Raw genomic sequence first — 7,182 nt, 5'->3', positions numbered from 1 at the left:
GCAATTAGAGAGGCTACATGCCTTGCTGATCCTGTAACCAGTTCCTGTCTTACTTCCTTCGCCTGACCAGCTCATTCCATCAATCCTCAGGTTCAGTCCAAAAAGGAGCAGAACAGAGCAGCCAGAGCTGCACAGGCACCATGATGAATCTTCTTTTCTTCCATTAAGAAGCGCTCAGCTGCACTTGAGCTCAGGTAGTCTTTGAGAATTAACTTTTTTGAGGAGACAGAGATCTGCACTAACAGCAACAACCTCCCAGGAACGGGGCAAAGGTTCACACTTACTCAGACCGCAGGTTGCGACAGGAAGACAAACACGACAGTGGCACAGCTGAGCCTTGCTTTCTATCTGCCACTGTGTAAAATTTGACTACAAGTCAAATTTGATTTAAAGACTTCAATAAAACCGCCATCTTCATGTCTAACACACAGCATGACCTGCCAGTTGCCTGGTCCCTTGAACTAGATGTGAAACACTGCAGAATTGTATCTGTAATCTTTCAAAGGTGCCATTCTTCATCACAGCCTAAGGGGGCTAAAACCAGCTCTGTGATGCAAATTAGTCTCCAGGCTCTTAGCCCTTGGTGCCTGTTTTCTAGTGGAAACATAGAAAGCACCCCAGATTTATCGCCTGTTGCAGTGGCTCTATGGTTTCAGGCCTCACAAAATTAAAAAGTCTCCTTACCACAAACCCTAGGAAAAAAAGGGTGGGCAGGGAATGCAAACAGTAGCAATGCCTGAACTACCATACAAAACTGCAGCTAAAATTTTCTTAGGAGGTATCTAGGACCTAATCTCCCTTGCAATACTCCTTTTTGAGTCAAAAGGGCCAGCTCAATGGGCCAGCATACATAAAAATGTGCAGTCCCTCCAGACTACACCTTTGTAAAACGACTGCAGCAAGGACACTCCCAGTAAGTTGAACAATGGTTTACATTTTAGCACTGTTTATGCTCTGAACAGTCAGAAATGTTCAGAATTCAGGCAGGAGCTCACTAGGTTCCTTCTCGGTCAAAGGAAAGATTGGACAAGATATATATATATCTTGTCTAATCACACACACGTAAAGTCTGAAAGTCAGAGCACTGGTAATTCACTGTCCTTCCAGCCAAATCCATCAGGCACAGGTCACCTACTATCCTATCCTGCTACTCTAGGATAGGAATAAAATAGCAAACTTAAGTTCTGACTATGACCCAAGAATCTTTCTTTCTGTTCTTTCTAGACAGCAGGCCATGAAAACACTTGGCCCAATCCAAAAAAATGCAACAAATCAGCAAAAGGTAGTTAGAAGCAAATAAAAATCATGCCCATCTCTTTAGAGAAATAGCCTGCCAGGGGAAGAAGCTTTAAATATACTTAACAGTTGTCCAGCAGAACAATAGAGATGTGAACTGAAAATACATTCCAGTAGGCACATCTTCCTTTCTGCTTCCAGTGTAATCCCACTAGAATACAGATTATTCCACACTGCAGCATCTAACACAGTTTATCAAAGGAACATTTGAATTCAGCCTCTCAGAGATACCAGCTTAGTGTTAATGAGAGCCCATTTAGATAAAGAGCAGCAATACCGGGTGAGACAAGAGGTCTCTTCAATACTTCAAACCACATAAATTCCCTCTGTCACTGGCGGAGTTATCTCTCCCCACAGGGACACCAGCTGTCACAGGCTTTACCCAAGCCAAGAGACAATATGCCACTCAGGCAGAGGGGTTATTAACTGCTGATGTGGTCAGATCTGTTGTGAGGATGTAACAGCTCTGGTACACTTACATCTACCACTGTAAGCATTTAGACTTGCTTAAGAAGGGAACTAAGTACAATAGTTAGTAAAGGATACAATTCCTTTACAGATTTGCAGGAGCTCCTCACAAGCATACCAAACTCCATAGTAACCTGCATCCTGTCACCTCAGCATTTCCCAGACTACTCAAGGCTGCCTTCCCTTTCATTGCATCTGTCGATTCTTCTACCTTTACCTTGTGGGATATCACGCTCCAGAGAGTCTAGAAAGTCAGTGGATGGGTCGAGGTCAGCCTTTTCCAGCAGGGTTTTATTCTTCAGCTTAACAGGCTCAGTGAAATGGAAATAGGAACTTAACTTTTTTGCCTCCATCAAAGAAAGACCTGCAAACAGCCACTGATGACCATTAACAGAGTGAGCTAGGCTAACGTTCGTCACACCATAGAGTATCATATCGTTTCTCTAATGCCCACAACATAGGAAAGAATCACAGTCTTTCTTCAGTGGACTCCACAGAAGACCAAAGACTTGCCGGAAATGGGTGACATCAGTCATCAATGATGTGCATTGCACGCCATGCTAACTGCAGTCCTAGATGAGCAATGGGCACTGAGTTGAGACCAACCCTCTGTGCCCATTTGGTTACACCCTATATCTAGAGAACTCGCTGCAGCTATAAGTGCTAACCGCTGACATAAACTATGCATGGCAATGGTGGGTCCCACCTTCCCGGTGGCGCCGGCGGGCGCAGGCGGCCGGAGTGCCGGGGCTGAGGGCCCGGGCGCGCCGGGAGCCGCGCAGGGCCAGTGTACCTCAGTGCCTGGCGTGAGGCGGCGGCCGTTCCCGCGCGGTGCGGGGCTGAGGGGAGCGGGGTGGCCGCGGCCCGGAGGCCGTGCGCAGGCCTGGGGCACCGCGGGCTTCGGGGCAACGGCGGAGAAAGCAGGGCCCTGGAGAGCCTGGGCAGGCAGGGCAGGCTGTGCCGGGCCTGTGGGGAGCCAGCCCCGGCCCTGAGGGGCAGCAGCCCGCTCGAAATGCGGTTAGGGGTGGCTGCCCTGCCTAGGTCAATGGCCTCCATTTCAAGAGGCCCAAATCCAAATGTACGTCCAAAAGCAGGAGGGCATACAATTACACCACAAAGGATACCACAAAGGGCTCCACCTTCCTCATTTGTTACATGAACGGCAGCAAAAAAAAAAAAAAAAAATTAAAAAAATCCAAACCTCTGAATCTCATTACTTGCAGTGTCTTTTTTACAGTTCTTACCTAGCTCGTGTACATCTATAATCAATTGGCTCGTTTATAAACGACAGCACTCTTTGTGCTTTCACTCTTTGTGCAAGTCACTCTTTGGGAGCTCATTTTGCTGAATCCCATACAGACAGCCATGAAACAGTCCCTGCCCTTGCAACCTGACTTAGTACAAAATGCAATAAATAATGAGATTGTGTGAGTGTTTAAACAAACAGAATTTGTTTGACATCTTCAGGAAGTTGAAGCTTTTATATGTGTGCATTATATAAATAAATATATGTGTATGCACTTACATTTAAATCCATTGTCACATCATAAATTCTTGGGTTTCTTTTTCATATGTTTCCTGTTCATTTCTAAGGAAAACAGTGATCCTGGAACTGCTGCCTGTAACAATCATCACCTGCTGATCTGTCACGTGAAATCTTTAAGGAGCTGTGCAGCACACAATCTGACCCATTAGTTTTATGTACGCCACACAAAAAGCGACTCAGATTCCTGAAGATGAACCACCTCTCCTAGACATGAATCAGGCAGAACATGTAGGAGTGACTGCAAACTTTCTGTCCATGCTGTCACCTACCACTGTGCCATAGTCTGATTCTCTCTATGGGAATAGGCATTTTCAGGCTTTGTGAGCTCATTCAATCACTGATGTCTCTAGAATCACATGTTAATATGCTATGGCTCTCTGGCTAGTAAACAGAACTGCAAACCAGTCAGAGTCAACCTGAGATCTGAAGTGAATTTCTGCCACTGTCAACCACAGCTGGATTCAAACAGATGCTAACAGCTGAGAGGCTCTTTAGCCTGTTACGGATCTTCTAAGCCACCCAGTGTCTAGCTTTTGCCAGTCCTGATTGAAGATTATCAAAAAGGAAATCTATAGCTTAAGGAAATTCTTCCTGGTTCAGTGAAGTCTGGTGGGTAACTGTACTCTGCTTTGCTTTGTCTTGACCCCAATTACTGAACACTGATAAGGATCGGGAAGTAAGTGGTTGCATTATTTAACAAATGAAAGGTCAAAAGCGCTGCTATTCACTAAGGTCAGAGGTTACCATCACTGCTATTAAACAGTTTGAAAGCAGTTTCTCCCATCCGTTGCCATCCCAGGCTGGAGCAGCACTCGGGCAGCCAGGAGGGGAGAGAGGCACCAGGCATCATTCAGCCGACTGCTGGCTAGGCGGCTTTGCGTGGACACCTGCTTCAGGGAGGGAAGGTGCCATGCTCCAGCAATGCCCAGCAGCTCCAGTCAGAGGACTGAGCTCTCCTGCCTTTGCACAGAACGTGTGTGTACCTGTGTGCCAAACAGCTTTAGCTCCTCCCAGCTCCACTCATTTAGAGCTGGCATCATTTTGGGTGAGAAATCAAACTCAGGTTCCCTTCCGCTCGTCTTGAGCAAGGTACTGAATGAAGCTCACAGAACTGTTTACAGCATCAGAGTTAAAAATCCTGAAGTACCTGTAAGTTAATGCTGAGTGCACAGTGACTCCTGTATGCTTGCACAGCTTTATAAAACATTTGAAAAAACTTTCAGTGATTTAGGAGGAAGCTAGCTCACCTTCCTTTGCATTCTGTAGTATACTGATCTCAAGAGAAAGAAAAATAGTTATTAATCCATGTCAGCATTTCTGCTGGTACAGATTAAGAAGGCTACCCTCAAAATACTCTTGCAGGACAAACTGTTTCACTGTCCTGGGCACCCATTAGACTGACACTGCTCACGAGTTATACTGGTATCCACCATCCAGGTCACTTCAGTGTGGTGGGGACAGGCTGCAGTTGGTTCTGATGCACCAAGAAATAGATTGGGGTTATTCCTCCCAGGTGTGTTGAATATAAGGTCTCGTTTTCCTTCCAGTTATCTCAAAAGTTCGGACTGTCTGGCTTCAGAAACAGTGTGGTTTTGAATCATTTTCCTGCGTGTAAGTCATTACTGTGTAAGGATAGTAAAAGATAGGAAACAAGAAAGAAAAGTACAGTTTTTCTCAATAAGGAAGGCATGATAGGTGGCTGCTTGACAGAAGGGGAGGAGGTTGTGGGTGACGAACAGTTGGACAAACTTCAAGAGCTGCAAAATGAAGCCTTGAGCTGTGCTGAGCATGAAGTAAGGAACTGCAGCCAAGTAACAGTTTAACAGGAATGGAAGGGACCAGGGGTGTCCCTACCTGGTATAATATAGACGCTTTCCTCTGGTTTGGAGATCGTACTGAATACAGAAAAACTCTGGGAATACTTTGACTGCAAGCTGTCCAAAGAATGTGGGTCTTTTGGCTTGTCTGGGACCAGTGCCATTGTCTCCATTACTGAGACCGGAGCTAGCTGTGTGCAGTCACTGGGAGACTCGGAAAGGAAGGGGTGAAGGTACAATGTGTGCTGTGGGCTGGGTTCCTCCACATCTGGAATCGAATCCCTGCAGTAGCATTCTCAGTAAGAAGGCAGCAAGGAATCAGGCTAGTAGGTCAGGATGGGAACAGCTGTGCTGAGATAAAAGAGGAATCTGTGGGATGACTGTGACAAGTCTTCCCTGGAGATTCTCTTTGGCGTAATCCGGGGCAGACATTATGTGTTATACTGCCCTACTCAGGAAGAAGGCACAAGAGCCAAAGAGCTTTGTCATTTTGTGACATGAAGTTTTCTATGTCTTTAAGGTTCATTTTGTATTTTTCATCCCTCCCCTAATAGCCTCTGTCTTCCTGACTGCTCTTGGCACAGGGGACAGGTAGAGTTTACTGGGGTAAGAAGTACTAATGTGCTGATTATATCATCTTGCCCAGGCATCACATGAGCAGCTGTGATTCTTCTAGCTGGCAGCTGAACACACACGTCTGTCTTTGCGTTTTTCAGGTACCCAGAGGGGTGAGGTGCAGCCCTCTGACCTTGCAGCCACCATACTGCCAGTCAAACTGCCAGCAGTCTGAGTAGGAGGATGCTGTTGAGGAACCCTGGGAAAGACAAAACAGGACGGTGAGAAACTGCTATGTAAGTGTAGTCCTGGCTGTGATTAGGCTTCAGGAGGATTTAATGCATTGGTATAGGTATTAGCCGCATTTCAGGCTGCCCATCATCCTAGTGTCTTGGCACTAGCAGTTAATATATACACAAATATATACTCCAATATAATAAAGGGGGTTTTAGACAGCCTACGCAAGGACAGGCACTGCATGAAATACTGCCAAATTGTTTTAGTGATTCCCTGGAAGCAGCTTGCTGACAATGATCCCTGGTCTTTGCAAGTTCAGTTTTTATGGCTGACACTCATCTTGTCTCTACAAGCTGCAGTTGCTACAGCAAAGTGGTGGAAGAGCATGTCTTATAGTGGCAGGGACCTGAACGATTTAGGTTTTTCAGAGCCATGACCAAGATTACATATGACAGAGAGGAATGAATCGGCAGCCATCAGTAAGCACAGTCTTGGTATAACAAGGTTTAGTCAACTTGCCCTTGGAAGAAAGCCCAACAAGTTTGCAGCTTGCAGATGGCTCCAGGCAGAACCTCTGTAAACCATTTAAGCACAGGGGCAACAAAGACCTGGGTGATGCGTGAGAAAAGCATGCAGCAAGCTGATGATGGGATAAGTGTTTCTGGCCTACTGCCTGAGAGCCCAGAGCAGAAGTAAGGAAGCGAATCCAGGGGAGCTCTGGGATCAGAGTAATCAACAAGGCAGATCTCATTAATTAAAGATGACGTTTTCAGAAAACATGCTCCTTCTAGTTAGCTTTGCTTTTATCTAGGCAGAGGTTATTCCCGTTGGAGATATCTGCATCCCTCCCTTTGCCAGATAGTCAGAGACCACTGGCCTTTTTTCATGTCACTTTCTATAGCGATTGCCATTTCCAACACCTTTTTTTTTTTTTCCTCCTCAGGAAAATAGTTCCCAGTCTGAAATTTCTGCTCAGTCTCAGGCACCTGCTTAGAACTATTAATCTTTAAAAATGTGCAGGAGCCAGACACCAGCTGAGGTGGGGTGGGTGGCTTCAGATGACTGTCTGCACCCTCCAAGCATCAAACACGCAGAGACCTCTGCTGTGTTTGCATCCCTGTCTCTGAGGCACTGACTTTTGTCAGCGGAGCTCAGGCATCTCCTCAGCAAGCCTTTTGCCTTTGTGTGGATTCACTCCTCCAATCTGCTGCTGAATTGCTTTGTTTGAGCAACCCAGCTGCATCATGCTGATACTTTCATGTG

Source organism: Falco punctatus, assembly GCF_963210335.1.
Source record: "Falco punctatus genome assembly, contig: scaffold_27, whole genome shotgun sequence".
NCBI classification, from domain to species: Eukaryota; Metazoa; Chordata; class Aves; order Falconiformes; family Falconidae; genus Falco; species Falco punctatus.
This window is presented reverse-complemented; position numbering follows the sequence as displayed.